Source organism: Lynx canadensis, chromosome B3, assembly GCF_007474595.2.
Source record: "Lynx canadensis isolate LIC74 chromosome B3, mLynCan4.pri.v2, whole genome shotgun sequence".
Taxonomy (NCBI): domain Eukaryota; kingdom Metazoa; phylum Chordata; class Mammalia; order Carnivora; family Felidae; genus Lynx; species Lynx canadensis.
The window spans coordinates 114734974-114752137 of NC_044308.2; the positions used below are offsets into that span (position 1 = coordinate 114734974).

The 17164-nt window shown below is 40.5% G+C and overlaps 1 protein-coding gene across 4 annotated transcripts in view; it reads right to left on the minus strand.

Moving 5' to 3' along the window:
* DCAF5 (DDB1 and CUL4 associated factor 5) overlaps nucleotides 1–17164 on the minus strand; it is a 108730-nt gene that overhangs the window by 49501 nt on the left and 42065 nt on the right. The gene's annotated exons all lie outside the window — the stretch shown is intronic.

A 17164-nucleotide genomic window follows, 5' to 3' on the forward strand; every position in this document is an offset into this window, starting at 1 on the left:
GCAAGTGGGTTACTGGCAGAGAGAGAGGGAGACACAGAATCTGAAGGAGGCTCCAGGCTCCGAGCTGTCAGCACAGAGCCCGAAGCGGGGCTTGATTTCACAAACTGCAAGTTCACGACCTGAGTGGAAATCAAGAGTCAGACACTTAACCAACTGACCCACCTAGGTGCCCCTAAACAAATTATTTATTTTTTTATTTTATTTTATTTTTTATTTTAGAGAGAGAGAGGAAGCATGAGCAGGGGAGGTGGGCAGAGGGAGAGAGAGAGAATCCTAAGCAGGCTCCATGTTCAGGGTGGAGCCCAATGTGGGGCTGGATCCCACAACCCTGGGATCATGACCTGAGCCAAAATCAAGTCGGACACTCAACCGACTGAGCCACCCAGTTGCCCTTAAACAAAAAATTTTAATTTAAATGTAGAGTAAGTAATATAACAATTAGAAAACCAAGATGACTTGTTTTCCATTGCAGTTCCCAACGAGTGTATATTTACTTTGATTAATACATTTATATAGCTTCACAACGGAGAGTGATATGTTCTGGTTCACCTAATATCGTTCTGTAGTCTCATAATATTCCTAACATTAAAAAAAAGTCACACAGTATGGTTCCAATTAATTTCTTTTGATGATTCAGAAGATACTTTCAATTTTACAGTGAACTAGGATGGCCATGAACATTAACAATTATACAGTACTAAATAAAAAAGGGTGTGTATATGTGTGTGTGCTTTTATCTTTTCAGTAGTTAGTATCCTTGACTGGCTAGGCTATTTTATTATGAAGGGATGGACTGTTCACTGACCACATCATAACCAACGTCTCTTTTGTATTTTGGGTTCAATTCTTGGAGTACTGAATTACTGGTAGGAAAGTGAAGTTAAGTATATACATTGGGGGAGGTGCAGAAATTCATGTAACATCAAACCTACTAACTTGTTTTGCCTCACACAGACTTTGTTGTCCTGGAAAGAAAATAATCCTAGTAGTTTTAGGGGGAAAAAGTTTATAAATTCTAGGGAATCACAGAGCTGGAAAGGGCCTCAAGAGGCCTAAATTAGAGCCTGGCAGATTTATCTGAAACATTTTTAGGGGGAAAAAAATGGCAGTTTACCAAGTGAAAACTTGAAGAGCTATATGCTACCAGAATAGATTTAATATTGAATGAAGAAAACACATTTTGTTTTTTCTTTGGCATGACAATGATGGGGAAGATTAGGGGGACAGGAAAAGAGATACCCCATGGGAAAAGGAGCCCCTGAAACCACATGCAAAGATAGCTGCCAACCTGGCCTGATCACAAAAACCGTCTACACCAAATAGCGCCAGTAAGTCTTATGTCTCCCAAAAGCAGTGTTCTCACTAGAGGGAGGCGTGCTCTAGGTACAGAAACAAGGCCTGGGGCAAAACAGGCTTTAATCCTCTTATCACTGGAATGAAAGAAAAGAGAGAAAAGATTTAGGAAACAATCCCTAGAACTCCAAACATCAAGGAGGAGCCTGGCACCCCTATGGGCCCCAAGTAATAATCTCTGTAGACAAATGTTCTTATAACGGTCCTAAACAGAGGCCACACTCACTCACATATAGAGAATGAATGACGGGGCTGTTAGAGTCCAGGCATTTCCTTTACAGGGTGCCCTAGCTGCCACAGGCATGTGGTGTTATCTAAACACTGAGCTCAAAAACAATGAGAGGCTTTCAATCCAAGATCAGCATGGAGTGTACAAATAAACCACCTTCTGTAGAACTGAAGAGGAGCGGGGCGTGGAAACAAGACTCAACAAAAAAGAAACTTGGCCAGCCCCACCAGCAACAGCAGCAGGGGTTTGCATCAGCTCAGGCATCCCTGACAGGAAAGCTGGGGCCACCAAGCAAACGCCCTTTCCATCAGTTAACAGGAACTTCCTCTGCCGATTCTAGTCAGACCTGCAGAAATCTGCCCAGGACAGGCATTGGGCCCATCCCAGCCCCACCCAAGCTCCTTGACCTACATGTGCAATCTAGCCACTCTAGGGGTTCTGTTTGTGGGTTCCAGGAGGGTCACTAATTTCTCCTGCCTATGCTTCTGGGCAGGGAACTCCTATCTCTCACACAGAGGGCAGGTAAGTAGGAATCTTGCTCCTAGAGTGTTTGGGGGTGCTAAAGAGCAGCTCTGAAACTGAATACTTCATGTTTGGGCATAAAATTAAATTCCTTCCAGAGGATGGAATGATACCTGAAATCTAGAAAGTGAGCTATGTTCACTATACTTTCTCAGCAGGGGTACTACAGCTGGTTCCTCCTGAATAGTATGCATGATCTAGTTCATTAGGAAGAAAAACCTTAGAAGCAGTTTGCCCGCACAGTCAAGATAAAAACATAATGTCAAAGACGCTCTAGTTTACAGTTTCAAGCGTAATATGCATGAGAAATCATCTGGGACTTTTTAAAAAATGTGGATTCTCAGGATCCACCCCCAGATATTCTAATTCAATCTGGGAAGTGGGCCCAGGAATCTGAATTTAACAACCCCAATTAATTCTGATGCATGTGACTTTAAAACCACCCTTTTGAGAAACATGGCTCCATTTTGGAATTTGGGGGGAGAGGAATCAGGAAGAGAAGGGAGAGTGAGGGAGAGTGGGGTCAGTGGGAAAACAATGTGGAAAGAAAGTGGATTATCAGAGGTTCAACAAAAAGGGAACCATACAATATGGCACTTTTTATAGCCCCTGGTCTATTAGCAGAAAGGACTCTATTTCCTTTAAAACGCAGAGTTCCCCTCTCCCAGCAATGCCTAAAATGCCTTTTTCCTGTCATCAATACATTCCCCAAAGGAGAAGTTTCTCATTTCCTCTTGGAGAACTGAAGGAGGAATGCCTCAATCTTGACTTGCTTTCTGAACTCTGATCTTGGTAACGGAGATGCCAACTGTCTCCACTCCTCAGAGAAATGGCCACCATTTCGTACCAAACAAGATGAGCAGTATCTTTTTTTTTTTTTTTTTAATGTTTACTTATTTTTGAGAGAGAGGGAGACAAAGTGTGAGTAGTAGAGGAGCAGAGAGGGAGACACAGAATCTGAAGCAGGCTCCAGGCTCTGAGCTGTCAGCACAGAGCCCACTGCAGGGCTCAAACCCACAAACCGTGAGATCATAACCTGAGCCAAAGTCAAACACTTAACCGACTGAGCCACCCAGGCACCCCAAGATGAGCAGTATCTTGCAAGGACTAGCAACAAGTTAAAATGAGTTCAATATCCCTATTTAGAAAAATAAAAGCAATAAATCTATTCCCAACCTATCTTCAACCAAGGATTTGTCATAAAATACAACAAGAATGGGGTAGGAGGTAATCCAAGGGTCAGCATGTAAAAGATCCAGGACAAAAAGCAAGAGAACTTTGAACAACAGGAAAATATTTCTCACTAGTGTGGTCTCCTGGATTCCCCACCCTGCCCCCTGCGCCCTGCCCCCCCGCCCCCAATATTGAAATGGACTTCTTTATTGCTCTGGCAGGGTAAAAAGAACATTTTTAAAAAGTACTTGGCTAAGGCTAAGGTCTTGGAATAGAAGAGAAACAAGCTAAGGCTGTTTCCAAGGAAAGTGACTAGGAGTGTCATGTTCAACACAAGACAGGGCATTGATAAAGTTTCCAAGATTAGACTTCATGAACCTAGGTTTCCATAAATCCACAACAAAGTAAATTCATCTCACGGTACCAACATTATTTTCCAAAGCCAACTGGCATGAGTTTCTAAGTGAAAGTTTCAATTAACACCCATGAAATGCACTATTATTCCAAACCACAGACATCAGAGCTGATACTGGACAACTAGAGTGGCTAAATCAAGGTCCTCTGGTGGGGGGAAATCTCTCCCTCCCCTCCAGTTCTGCTTTAGGGCAGGATGACCTATAAGGAATAAGGAAAATGTTGTACTTGCTATAACACAACCTGTAGAATATGACAAGTCCCAAAGGACAGTAGAATTATGTAGAAAGTGAACAAGTTCAGGGAGTCACCAATCCTATTAGCCCACACCAATCCTATTCAAGTGCGTTCAGGGTCCTAATAATCCCTTAAGCCTATCTTTTATGTGAGTTAGTAGGAAGAGAACTTGGGCTTTCTTTTTTGTTTTTTCTACCATAATCCTCAGTTCCAAGATTGAGACTTCTCTAGAGGGAACCAGAACTGCTGGATAACCAGTATGAGAAAGAGATACTGTGATATGTGACTAAACAAACTCACTTTCCTCACTGCCAAAACTTTCTGGCCTGAAATATAGATATAGGTTCAGTGTACCTGCTAAAATTTCCTTCTTTTTGAAGGTCCTGAAATTTAAGTTTGAGTGAAGTTAGCACAAGGGCCTGATAAATTTCTGATAAAGAGATCTTTAGATAAGGGTGCCTGGCTGGCTCAGTCAGTACAGCTTGTGACTCTTGCTCTTGGCACTGTGGGTTCGTGCCCCACATTGGGAGTAGAGATTACTTAAAAATAAAATCTTTAAAGACAAAAAAAGAGGGAGGGATTTTTTCTTTAAATATATTTTTTAATGTTTATTTTTGAGAGAGAGAGAAAGCGCACGCGCGCGCGGGGGAGGGGCAGAGAGAGAGGGAGACACAGAATCTGAAGCAGGCTCCAGGCTCTGAACTGTCAGCACAGAGCCTGATGAGGGACTGGAACTCATGAACCATGAGATCATGACCTGAGCCAAAGTTGGACACTCAACCCACTGAGCCACCCAGGGGCCCCAAAAGAGAGAGATCTTTAGATGATCAAATGGCCTATCCAGTCCTCCATGAAGCAAACAAGGATGGCAGGCATTGCAGTGTTTCCAATCATCATCTTCCAGAACAGGGACATACCCAAAGTTGAAGGGACCTGAGCCTAAGTTTTTGCGTATGGCCCAGAGATCCCAAAAACCACACAGAACCAAACGAGATCTCAAAATAAACTAAGAGGCACCACCATAACAGATTTGTTCTTGGACACTTGTGAATTTCCCATAGATAAGAACTCCACATTTAGTCATCTCAGTTCATCAGATGGCCTGGCTGATTCAAAATCCCCCTTCACTCCAAGCTGCAGAAAATACAGAGGCGTTTCATAAGCAGCCATTTAAATCTTCACCTTAAAACAATTCTTGGTCCTAGCTTCTGACAGACATGACATTAGCATCAGCCCTGACCTCACAGTGTATTAAACTGGGGAGGGAGAGTTTAATGAACAGTGGTTGGCAAGAGGCAAGAAAAAACAAGGGAAGAGGGTGACTGGGATGGCAACAGTAACAGTGCTGAAGGCGTGGGTTGGAATATATGCAGGTAAATAGGCAGTGCTTGATGGCAGGACAGGAAGCTGCTGTGGGTCCACTGACTGTCGGGGTGCAAAGCCATAAAGTTGGAGGAATGTTAAAGAGCAAAGAGGCAAAGTCTGGAAAAAACCCTAAGCAGAAGAGGGTCTGAAAACAAAAATCACAATTTGTTACCTTTTTTTAAGAACTCCTATGCAAACAATTGAAAACAAGAGGAGAGAGGAATATAAAGGAAAGGGTAGAAGGCCAAACTGCTGACTGATGAGACACAGCTATAGGAAGACAGTCTGTTTCTTACAGAAGCCATTCACTGAGAATGTATCCAAAAACCAAGATCACCTCTAGTTGGCAGTAATAGATATGTCTCAGGGCACGTGGTGGCTCAGTCAGTTAAACGTCTGATTCTTGATTTTGGCTTAGGTCATGATCTCATAGTTCATGAGATGGAGCCCCGCATCTGCACTGTTAGCGCAGAGTCTGGTTGGGATTCTCTTCTCCCCCTTCTTTCTCTCTGCCCCTTCCCTGCTCATGCACGTTCTTTCTCTCTCAAGATAAATAAATACACTTAAAAAAAAAAAAAAGAAATATCTCAGGGGCGACTTGGTGGCTCAGTTGGTTAAGTGTCTGACTTCGGCTCAGGTTATGATCTCACAGCTCATGAGTTCGAGCCCCGCATTGGGCTCTGTGCTGTCAGCTCAGAGCCTGGAGCCTGCTTTGGATTCTGTGTCTCCCTCTCTCTCTGCCCCTCCCTCGCTCACACTGTCTCTCTCTCAAAAATAAATAAACATCTAAAAAAAAAAAGGAAATATTTAGAATAATGGCTTTGAAACTATTTTTATAGAAACTCTTTGTAAAGCACATTAAAAATTTTTTTTTTTAACTTTATTTATTATTGAGAGACAGAGAGAAAAAGACCATGAGCATGGAAGGGGCAGAGAGAGAGGGAGACACAAAATCTGAAGCAGGCTCCAGTCTCCAAGCTGTCAGCACAGAGCCCGACATGGGGCTAGAACTCACAAACTGCGAGACCATGACCTGAGCCGAAGTCGCACGCTTAACCGACTGAGCCATCCAGGTGCCCCTGTAAAGTACATCTTACACTGCATCCCAGCACGCCCACATTTAGCATAAATTCATTAAACCATACTTATCACCTACAATACTCTGATTTCTATATTTTTTTATTTAATAAATACTATGACTATCTAAATTGATTTCATGGCCCACAAAAACGTTGAAAGAGCTTTCTACCTTAACCTCCTTGCTTCCACTCTTGGCCCATGTTTCATTTATCCTGAATAGCACAGCCAGAGGGATGCTGAACCACGCATCAGAACACATCATTTCTTTGCTAAAGATCCTCCAGTGGCTCCCCATTTACACCAAAGTAAAAACCAAATTCCTTTCAATGTCAATAAAGCCCTAGACAACTGCTTTCCCATCTCTGAATCTTTGACTCCGCCTCCCAGCATTTTTCTTACTTTCCTCTACTTCAACCACATGATGCCTCCTTACCGATCCTAAAACAAGTCAACTATGCTTCTACTTCAGGGTCTTTGCACTTGCAGATCCTGCAGCCCACAATGTTCCTCTCCAGATACGTCCTCAGTTCAGTCACTTACTTCTTTATGCAAATATCCTCCTCAATCAGGCCCTTTCTGATACCCTGTGCAAAAATGCAAGCTCCCTCATACTCCCTTGCCTGGTTTACGTTTCTCTACTACATGAATCACCATCTTACATACCATATATTTTTATGTCTTTATTTTCTTATTTGTCCTTTCCCATTAGACTATTAGCTTTTATATCTTTCCCCCACATACCCCAAGTGCTTAAACAGTGCCAAACACGTAGTAGTCATTCAATAAATAGCTGTTGAATGAATGATCTAATGGATCACGAGCAGCAGTTTGAAAAACCCTGACTTTGGGAACATTAAAAAGAAAAACAGGCTCCACCAAAGTTCACATGTGTCCTGACATTTGTCTGCACATGAAACCTAATCTGAGAGGCAAGCAGCAAGGCAGCATAAAATTGGGAGAAATAGCAAGAGGCTTGGAGATCATCTGAATCAAAGTCCTCTTTGACAAAGAACTGGCACAATTTGCCAATGACCATCCAGGTCGCCCCCTCTTTATAGGGTATCACCACACACACCTTTCAAGTAAGTTAAATTCATCTACCTGCTAATAAGTGGCCAATAAGAAGGAAGAGTTTAGCAGGCAGGCAGGTATCTTAATTATATCTTGTACTTTACAGTGAGTTTCTGATATTTGCAGAATAAAAGTTCAAAAGGAAAACTAATAATTACATTTGGGGAAGTCAAATTCAAGAAAGAAAATTCACGTCAGGGTTTAGAAAGTGAATGGTGAATCCCACAGGTTTTGAATATATGCCCTATCCAATTTATGTTCACGAATAGATAGTGATAAACATTCAGACTGATGGGTGTATGAAGATGTATTAATCAATATATTAATTAGACTACAGGATTTAGGTAATTTCTTTTTTTATGCCTTTCATTTTATTTTTCCAAGTTTTTCTACAATGAACATGAATTTCTTCTGTAATCAGAAGAAAATATGTTATTTTAAAATATCATCTCAGGAAACCAATTTGTCAATAAATTTCATAAAAAAAAAAAAATAAAATAAAATAAAATATCATCTCAGGGCGACTGGGTGGCTCAGTCAGTTAAGCGGCCGACTTCAACTCAGGTCATGATCTCACGGTCTGTGGGTTTGAGTCCCACATCAGACTCTGTGCTGACAGCTCAGAGCCTGGTGCCTGTTTCAGATTCTGTGTCTCCCTCTCTCTCTGCCCCTCTTCAGCTCACTCTCTCTCTTTCTCTCAAAAATAAATAAACTTAAAAAAATATATATCATCTTATACACAGATCCTTTTTAACTAGGGGACCACAGAAGACAGCTTTGAGAAAAGTATGAGAATAGTAAATTTAAAGACCTTCTTAATGGAAACTTCAAATAATATGCTGCCCCATAGGATTCTGGTGCAGATGTTAAGTTTGAAATTAAATCATACTTTAAATTCACATAATGATAGTCAAAGAAAAATTTTCAGAGTCCTCTGAAAATTTCAGTGTCCCTTACTATCTTTCTCAATGAGGGCAAATAATATCCTTCCTTTGATAGGTTTCTAAGTACTAAACAGGCCTATCTTGGTTAGCACTGAACACAGTCAACAGGTTAGGTCTGAAATTACACTCAGTTTGATTTCTTTCTGCAGATCCCCCAATCCCACTTCCAAAGCACCCATAAATAAATGGCAAAGTCATATTACTGGAATAAAAAACAGATTCAAAATACAAAGTATTTTATGCAGAATCGAGAAACACTGTTCTTGGAAAGTCTTCTATACGTGGGTAAATTCATGAATAAATAAAGCCAAAATGATTGAGAGTGTACGAAGAAGTCCCTGTCTAAAATATATGACTTGCCACAGATAAAATGTAAGTGGTCAAACCTGTTACTACTAAATAAAAAGTTCAAGCTACAAAGAATTCACTGATGGAATTATATACCACAATAGATACCCTTAAAAAAGCAACTAGTTCATTTAATTTACAAAATGTTTATGTACACACTGTATCATCTAATCTTTACAGTGGGGATAACATTATTCTCATTTCACACTGGAGGAAACTAAGGTCCTGAGCAGCGAGATGATTTGGTTCTGAGTACACTATAGGTAAGCAGCAGATGTATGGCCAGTTTTTTCTGCTTCTTGGCTCACCAAGATTTCACAGAATACATGGTAGAGATGGATTATTCTACCCAGCAAAGTGAACAGTATCAGCATCAGGGCCAGAAGGATTCATCTAAGTCATTCACTTCACAGTCTTTCCTTTCACATCACACTCATCTATTCATGCATGCATTTACTAAATAAACATTTACTGAATACCTGCTAACTATTTTAGGTATTGTGCTAGGCCCATGGATTCAAAGATGAAGATAAAGGGGGGACCCTCAAAAACTCATGAGGGACAAGAAAACCAACAGTTTCCTTTTATAACATGAATAGTGTTATACAAAGGAGAACATGTGCTGTGAGACACAGGACGAGCCTACCCTCCACTGAGGAGACAAGAATGAGTGTGGTCACAAAAGGTTTCTTAGAAGAAAAACCCAAGCTGACTCAACAGAAAGAGTCACAGAGTTGACTCAAATTCTTAACTGGCAAAAGAAATGAGATAAATCTGGATATGCTAATATATGGGTAAATTCCCAACACATACTGATGAGTGAAAAAGTCAAGTTGTAGAATAATTGTATAGCAGTAAAAACACACATGCATATAGAGACAAAAGCATATACTACAAACTCCTAACACTCATTATCCAGGGGAGGGGGCAGGGGACCAGATAGTCAGAAGGGACTTCAGCTTCACTGAAAGTTTTAAAAGGAGAATGCTATTAACAAGTATTCATATATTTTTAAAGTGTTTATTTATTTTGAGAGAGAGAGAGAGAGAGAGAGAGAGAGAGAATGTGCGTGTGAGCGGGGGGAGGGGCAGAAAGAGAGGGAGAGACAAGAGAATCCCAAGCAGGTTCTGCACTGTCAGTGTGGAGCCCAACACAGGACTCAAATTCACGAACCATGAGATCATGACCTGAGTGAGCCAAAATCAAGAGCTGGACACTGACCCACTAAGCCACTCAGTCACCCTAGTATTTGTATTTTTTAACTTTTAATTTGGAAGTAATTATAGAATCAGAGGAAATTGCAAAGAAACATACAAGAAAGTCCTTTGTACCCTTTGTCTAGCCTCCCCCAATGTTACCATCTTGCCTCACTATAGTATAATATCTAAACCAGGAAATTTACATTGGTACAATCTACAGAGCTTATTCAGATTGTGTCAGTTATATAGGCACTCATTTGTGTGTGTGTGTGTGTGTGTGTGTGTGTGTGTGTGTGTGCGTGTGTGTGTGTGTGTATTTGTAGCTCTACGCAATTGTACCACATGTACAGCTCCGTGTAACCACCACAATTAAGATACTTAATGTGTACCATCATCACCTTACTGCTACCCGTTTATAGCCACGTTCACCCTCTCTATCCCTATTGCTAACACCTGGCAAACACTGTTCTCCATTTTTCACATATATTAGTTCATGTATGTTACATACATGGAATCATGCAGTATGTGTCCTTAGGGACTGACTTTTTCACATAGCATATGGTTCGTTTTTAATTTATAAAGGAACTACAAAACTATATTTCAGAGTGGCTGTACTATTATACATTCCCACCAGCAACTTAGGAGTGATCCAGTTTCTCCACATCTTCACCAGCTTTACTGGTGTATTTTTTTTTTTTAATGTATTTACTTATTTTGAGAGAGAGCCAGCGCAAGTAAGAGAGGGACAGAGAGAGACAGAACCCCAAGCAGGCTCCACACTGTCAGCACAGAGCCTGACACAGGGCTTGATCTTACCAACCATGAGATCATGACCTGAGCCAAAATCAAGAATTGGATGCTTAACCGACTGAGTCACCCAGGCGCCCCACATTACTTATATTTTAAAAAGCTAAACTAAGAAGTCGGTCAATGTATTTTAAAACGAAGGGAGAGACAAAACTAGACATTCTTAGCTTTCTATGGACATACCTAACACCATCTATGAAATATCTCTGTAACCCAAAAAAAGCCTAGGAAACAAAAAACAAAACCACCCACAAAACCCTGAATACATTTAAGCCCCAAGATCTAAAACCAATTTATAGAAAAAACTGGGGTAAGAAGGAACATGCTAAATGACAGTATAAAAATGCAATCAGCATAATCTAAACTGTGAGAAATTCCATATGACAAATAATCCAGTGTCTTTAACAAATAGATTGCAAGGGGGAAAAGTGAGAGGCAGGAATACCTATAGATTAAGAGACTCAGAAGCCATATTAACTAATTTTTATGTATAAACCTTATTTTAATCCTGATTAAAAAAAAAAAACAAAAAACAATTGTAGCATTCATGAGACAATTAAGGAAATTTAAACACTAATTAAATATATGCAGTGATATTAAGGAGTTATTGTTATTGTATTTAGGTGTGACAATATTGTGGTTATATTTTTAAAAAGAATTATCTTTTTATGGAAAGTATTTTGGCAGTTCCTCAAAAAGTTTAACACAGGATTTACCCTAAGACCCAGCAATTCCACTCCTAGGTGTATATGCGAAAGAACTGAAAACAGGTACTCAAATTTACTTATGCATAAATGTTAATAGTAGTACTATTCATCATACCAAAAAGTGGAAACAATTCAAATGTACATCAGTGGGTGAACAGATAAAACGTGGCGCATCCATACAACAGAATATTATCCTGTCAAAAAAAGGAATGAAGTACTGATACATGCTACAATGTGGATGAACCTCAAAAAACAGGACGATAAGCAAAAGAAGCCAGATCAAATGTCACATGATGATGAAACATCTGGAACAGGTAAATCCATCGAGACAGAAAGTAGATCGATGGTAGCTAGGAGCGAGAGAAAAATATCCTGGAAAGTCACTGTGTAAAGGGTAGGAGTTTTATTTTAGGATGATGGAAATATTTTGGAACTAGATAGAGGTGGTGGTTGTAAAACACTGTGAGTGTACTACATGCTATGAATTTTTCACTTTAAAATGGTTAATTGTATGTTATGTGAATTTTACCTCAACTGAAAAATAATCTTTCAGAGATATATATTAAAGCATTTACAGAGAAATGATATAATGTTATGTGGAAACTGATTCAAAATAATTGGGAAGGGAGGTCACAGATGAGGAATAAATGAAAGATTGTTCATGGATTAAATACTGAAGCTGGGTGATAGTTATATTGGAATTCATTTTACTATTCTACTTTTATATATATCTAAAATTGTTTTTTTGTTTTTGGGTGTGTGTGTTTTATTTGAGAGCCAGAGAGAGAGAGAGAGGCAGAGACAGAGACAGAGAACATGTGAGAGGGGGAGAAGAGCAAAGGGAGAGAAAGGGAGAGAGAGAATCAATCCCAAGCAGGTTCCATGCTCAACTCAGAACCTGATGCAGGGCTCGATCCCAAGACCCTCATGGGATCATGAGGCCTGAGCCGAAATCAAGAGTCAGATGTTTAAATGACTGAGCCACCCAGGTGCCCCTAAAATTGTTTTAACATAAAAATATTTTTAAAAAGCAAAAAGTCAAGATTTGATTTTACAATAAGAAAGTCCCCTTGGTTTAGGGATTTAGTATCACCTCCTTCTGAATAAACAATACTTGAGGAATATTAAAGGAAGGGTATTCCCTAGATGTTTGGGTCTGAAGTTAAGTCTCTTGTTATAAAAGGCACATTTGTGCTTGGTATGGACACGGGGAAGCTCTGGCCTAAAGCCCAAAGACACTGGGTTAGAATGAACACAGAAACAAATTCAACGTGGACCTCTGAATAACCACAACTTCCATCTTATAGGATAAACCAAGTTACTAAATCACCTGGGATATCTGTTTAAAATGGCAGATTCACAGGTGCTGCCTCAGGTCTCACAATTCAATCTCTGGATCTGAGCTCCAGGAAGCTGTACTTCAACAAGATCCCCTGGTAATTCTAATGCCCTCTAAAGTTTGAGAACCACTGGGTTAGGATACCAGGGACCTGGTGTCTTCCATTGGACAAAGCTGATTCTAGAGCTCCACCTTGTGGCCTAAAAACCAGACAGCAACTTCACCAGAATCTGACTCCCCAACATAACTCTGACAGATGGTCAAAACCCAGCAAGAACCCTTACAACCTCCTTTAAGGGTTTATTCCTTAGAGACAACATTTTGATCCATTACACTCAAGGAATTAATAGGTCCAGAAAACATTACAAAAACCCTGCTTTGAAAATACAGACTATTTGGGGATGAGTATAAAACTATGCACTCATTCAATATTTACTGAAGGTACCAATATTCTAAGTGATGTGTTAGGCTCTAGAGATAAATAAAACACGGCCCTTTCCTTAAAAATCCACAGGAGGGGCACCTGGGTAGTTCAGTTGGTTGAATGTCCAATTCTTAATTTCAGCTCAGGTCATGATCCCAGAGTCTTGGGGTTGAGCCCCATATCAGTCTCCATGCTGAGTGTGGAGCTAGCTTGCTTGGGACTGATTCATTCTTTCTCTCCCTGTGCCCCTCTCCCCTGTTCGCTCTCTTTCTCTCTCAAAAAAGAAAATCTATAGGAAAACATGACAGGTGATAGTACAGATCAGGATAAGCACTCCTTTTTTGTTGAGAAGCAATTCCTGGACACTGGGAAGGAAATAAAAAATATAGTAATGGTCTAGCTGGAGATAAACACTCATATTAAAAGAAAACTAATGATGGCGAAAGCAGCAACCAAGCCAAGCAACATGCATGCCACAAACCGTAAGTACTTTACAGAGACTCTGAATAAAGAGATCTCTTCCCGTAGAAGACAAAGCTTCATTCATGCAGCACACAGTCTGTGCCAAAACTCTGCCAGGTGCTGGGGACACAATGAGTAAAAGGAAGCTTTGAGTATGTAACAGGGAGCAAGGATGCTTTTCCTGAGGGGCACTAACTTATTGTGGACCTGAAAAGTACTAAAAGTTGAAAAGATCCAAAGAAACAAGAAAAAACTATCTCCTCCATTTGTGTTTGTATGTGGTAAGAGAGTACAAGGGGAGAGAGGAGGGACACTGGCACCAGAGAAGGAGCAGATTGCTTGCTGAAGGAGTTGTTTTAGCCAGTAAAGTAGGTCATACATTCATTCCAAAAGACATTTTCTTAGAGCATCCCACATATAGGTTCTGAGGATGTGCCCATGAACAAAGATAACAAGAACTCACTAAAGCTCCTGGGTAGGGGAATGGCAAGAGTGATATTGAAGGATGTGTGCTATATGGCAGAAGCAGGAGGCAAGTTAAGAAGGCAGGGCAGCTGGTCCCTTCCAGAAATAGTGCTATGGGCTTGAGATGGAGCTGGGGCTTTCAGAACTGAAAACAGTGGCCAGGCACTAATGCAGAACAAAGCTAGTTATGGCAGAGGGTGAGAGAGACAGAAGAGGAAAATGGGACTCTGGGGTTTCAGCTGGGATGACTGTGGGAGTAATGGTGACAATGATAAAAAACAAACAAGAAAGGAATCAGTTCTAGGGAGAAAACAAGCTTTCAGTGTAGGTCTTGGTGGATGGACCACTTGCCTGAGTATTGCATAGGTACATACAGAAAGATGGGAGAGTGGGGAAGAAAGGAGTGGCTAACCTGAAAGCATGTCCCCCGATTAGACCTAATCAGTCTGACAATTAAACTCCAACAATCCCTAGCTCTTCTCTGGTGATTCTCTACATAATCCAAACTGCTAGGTCCTCCTGACTCTCCTCCCTCCCTCTTCTGTCCCTTCAAGCCATTCCCTGAGATCTGGTGATATTGCTACAACCACTGGAATCACAGGGAAAGCAAATACCTACAGGGAGACAATAGTGATCTTGGATTTTTAAAAATGTACTTTAGGGGCATCTGGGTGTCTCACGAGATTGAGCCCCGCATCGGGCTCTGCATTGATGGTGTGGAGTCTGCTGGTGACGCTCTCTCTCTCAAAATAAATGAATAAACATTAAAAAAAGAAAAAGACTGAATTTTGAAAAGTAATAAAATAAAATGTACTTTAAACACCTTAAATATGTTTTTTTAAAAAAAGTTTATTTATTTATTTTGAGAGAGAGAGCAGGCGAACACATGAGGGAGGGGCAGAGAGACAGAGAGAGAATTCCCAGCAGGCTCTGTGCTGCTGTCAGTGCAGAGTCCAACATGGGGCTCAGTCTCATGAACTACGAGATCATGACCCGAGCCGAATCAAGAGTCGGACACTTAACTGACTGAGCCACCCAGGTGCCCCTAAACATACTTTAAATTGTACAGTAAAGAGCACTAATTATATAGCTCAAAATTTTTTTTTACTGAAGTATATACCTGTGAAACTACCTCCCAGATATAAAATCCTAGAAGCTTTCCTCATAATACCCATAGTAACCACTATTTTGACTTCTATAACCTGCTTATTCTTGAACACCATACACTCTTTTCTATCTATCTGGCTTCTGTCATTCAATATTATGGCTGTTTGAGTCATCCACGTCAATGTGTGTGTCTATAATTCACTCTTTTCATATCTGTGTGATACTCTATCGCATGGCTATTCTGCAGTTTCCTTACCCATTCTTCTTCCATGGACATTTGGGTTGTTTCCAGCTTTTGGCTCTTATGAATAAAGCACCTGTGAATATTCTTGTACATGTCTTTGGTGGAAGTTCATACTCATTTCTCTTAGGCTATACCTAAGAGTGAGGTTGCTAGGTCATGGAGTCACATGTTTAGTTTAGTAGACATTGACAAAGAGTTTTCCCAGGTGGTTGTACCAAGTTACCCTCACCTAAAATGTCTGAGAGTTTCAGTTGCTCCATGCCCTTGTCAACACCTGGTACTATTTATTAGTCTCTTTAATTTTAACCATTCAGGATATATAGTGATACCTTACTGTGGTTTTAATTTGCACTGCCCTCAGGAGTAATGAAGTTGAATACCTTTCAAATGCTTATTGGCTTTTTGGTATCTTCTTTTATGAAGCACCTATTCAACATTTCTGCTCATTTTAAAAACTGAGTTTTCTTTTATTTACTGATTTTTAGTTCTATTATATTCTAGATAGGAATTCTTGTTCAATACATGTATTATGAATAATTTTTTCCTAGATCATGGCTTGTCTTTGACTCATCTTTTCACTTAACACTGTCTTTGATGAACAAAAGTTTTTAATTTGAATGAAATCCAATTTATCCATTTTTTTCTTTCATGTATAGCGCTTTTTGGGTTGTGTTTAAGAAATCTTTGTCTACCCTAATGGCCTTGCACTCTGGTCTGGATAGCCTTGTTCTTTAAAGTTTCAACAAAGAGCAGACCATGAGCGCCTTTTCCAGCCTTTGAAGTTGTTCCCTGAGCTCTATTTTCCCATAATAGTACAAGCAACCCTCAAAATGCAACGTGGCAGAGACTGTCTGGTTTGTTCAGAGGGCAAGGAGTTACACTTAATTTGGTCTCTCCAGAAGCAGGACTGACACAGGCCCCACAAAACAGACATTTAACCTAGAGGCTCCCAAAGCCAGCTGAGGTCCTATGAGAAATTTTTTTGATGGTAGGAATTTGCACTCATTGCCCATTTTCAGATGTGTCATTTACACACCACGTGAAAGCACTAGCTTACAAGGTAAGTCTTTACCAGGAATTCCTGGCTTGCCCTAGTTTTATCATTGAGTGGGAAAGAATCACTCTCTTTATTATCCTTGTCAAAGCAAGATACGATTACCTGTCACAGAACTAACAGTTTCTGACAGAAAGTGACAGAAATTAAAGATATGAGAAGGGAGAGAGGTGGTAAGTGAGCAGTCAGCTGAAAGAGGGAATTAAAAGGGTGAAACAAGCAGAGTAACAGGAAGGGAATCGTCACTTTTCCTGAACTCTCTCAAATTTAGAAGCTCACAGATCCGAAACCTATTCAGAGGCCACTACACCAGTCCAAGCAAGAAATAACTGGGATGTTGGCAGTGACGAAGGAGAGGATGGCTGTAAAAGGACATCGGCAGAACTAATCCACATGAAAGGAACGAAGCCTGGTCCTAATGTGCAATGTATATGTGTGCATGTGATGTTTTCTCCCTCACCCAGTCTACCGGATGGCCCACTCATTACCACTATTATCCCTAAAGCAGACCTTTCAAACTCCCATGTCTATAGGGCCAGGCAAGTAATGTAAATGAGGGGAGCATCCCTGGTATTGAGACATATAGGAGTGGTGGAACACATCTGGAAGGTCTGAAGAAC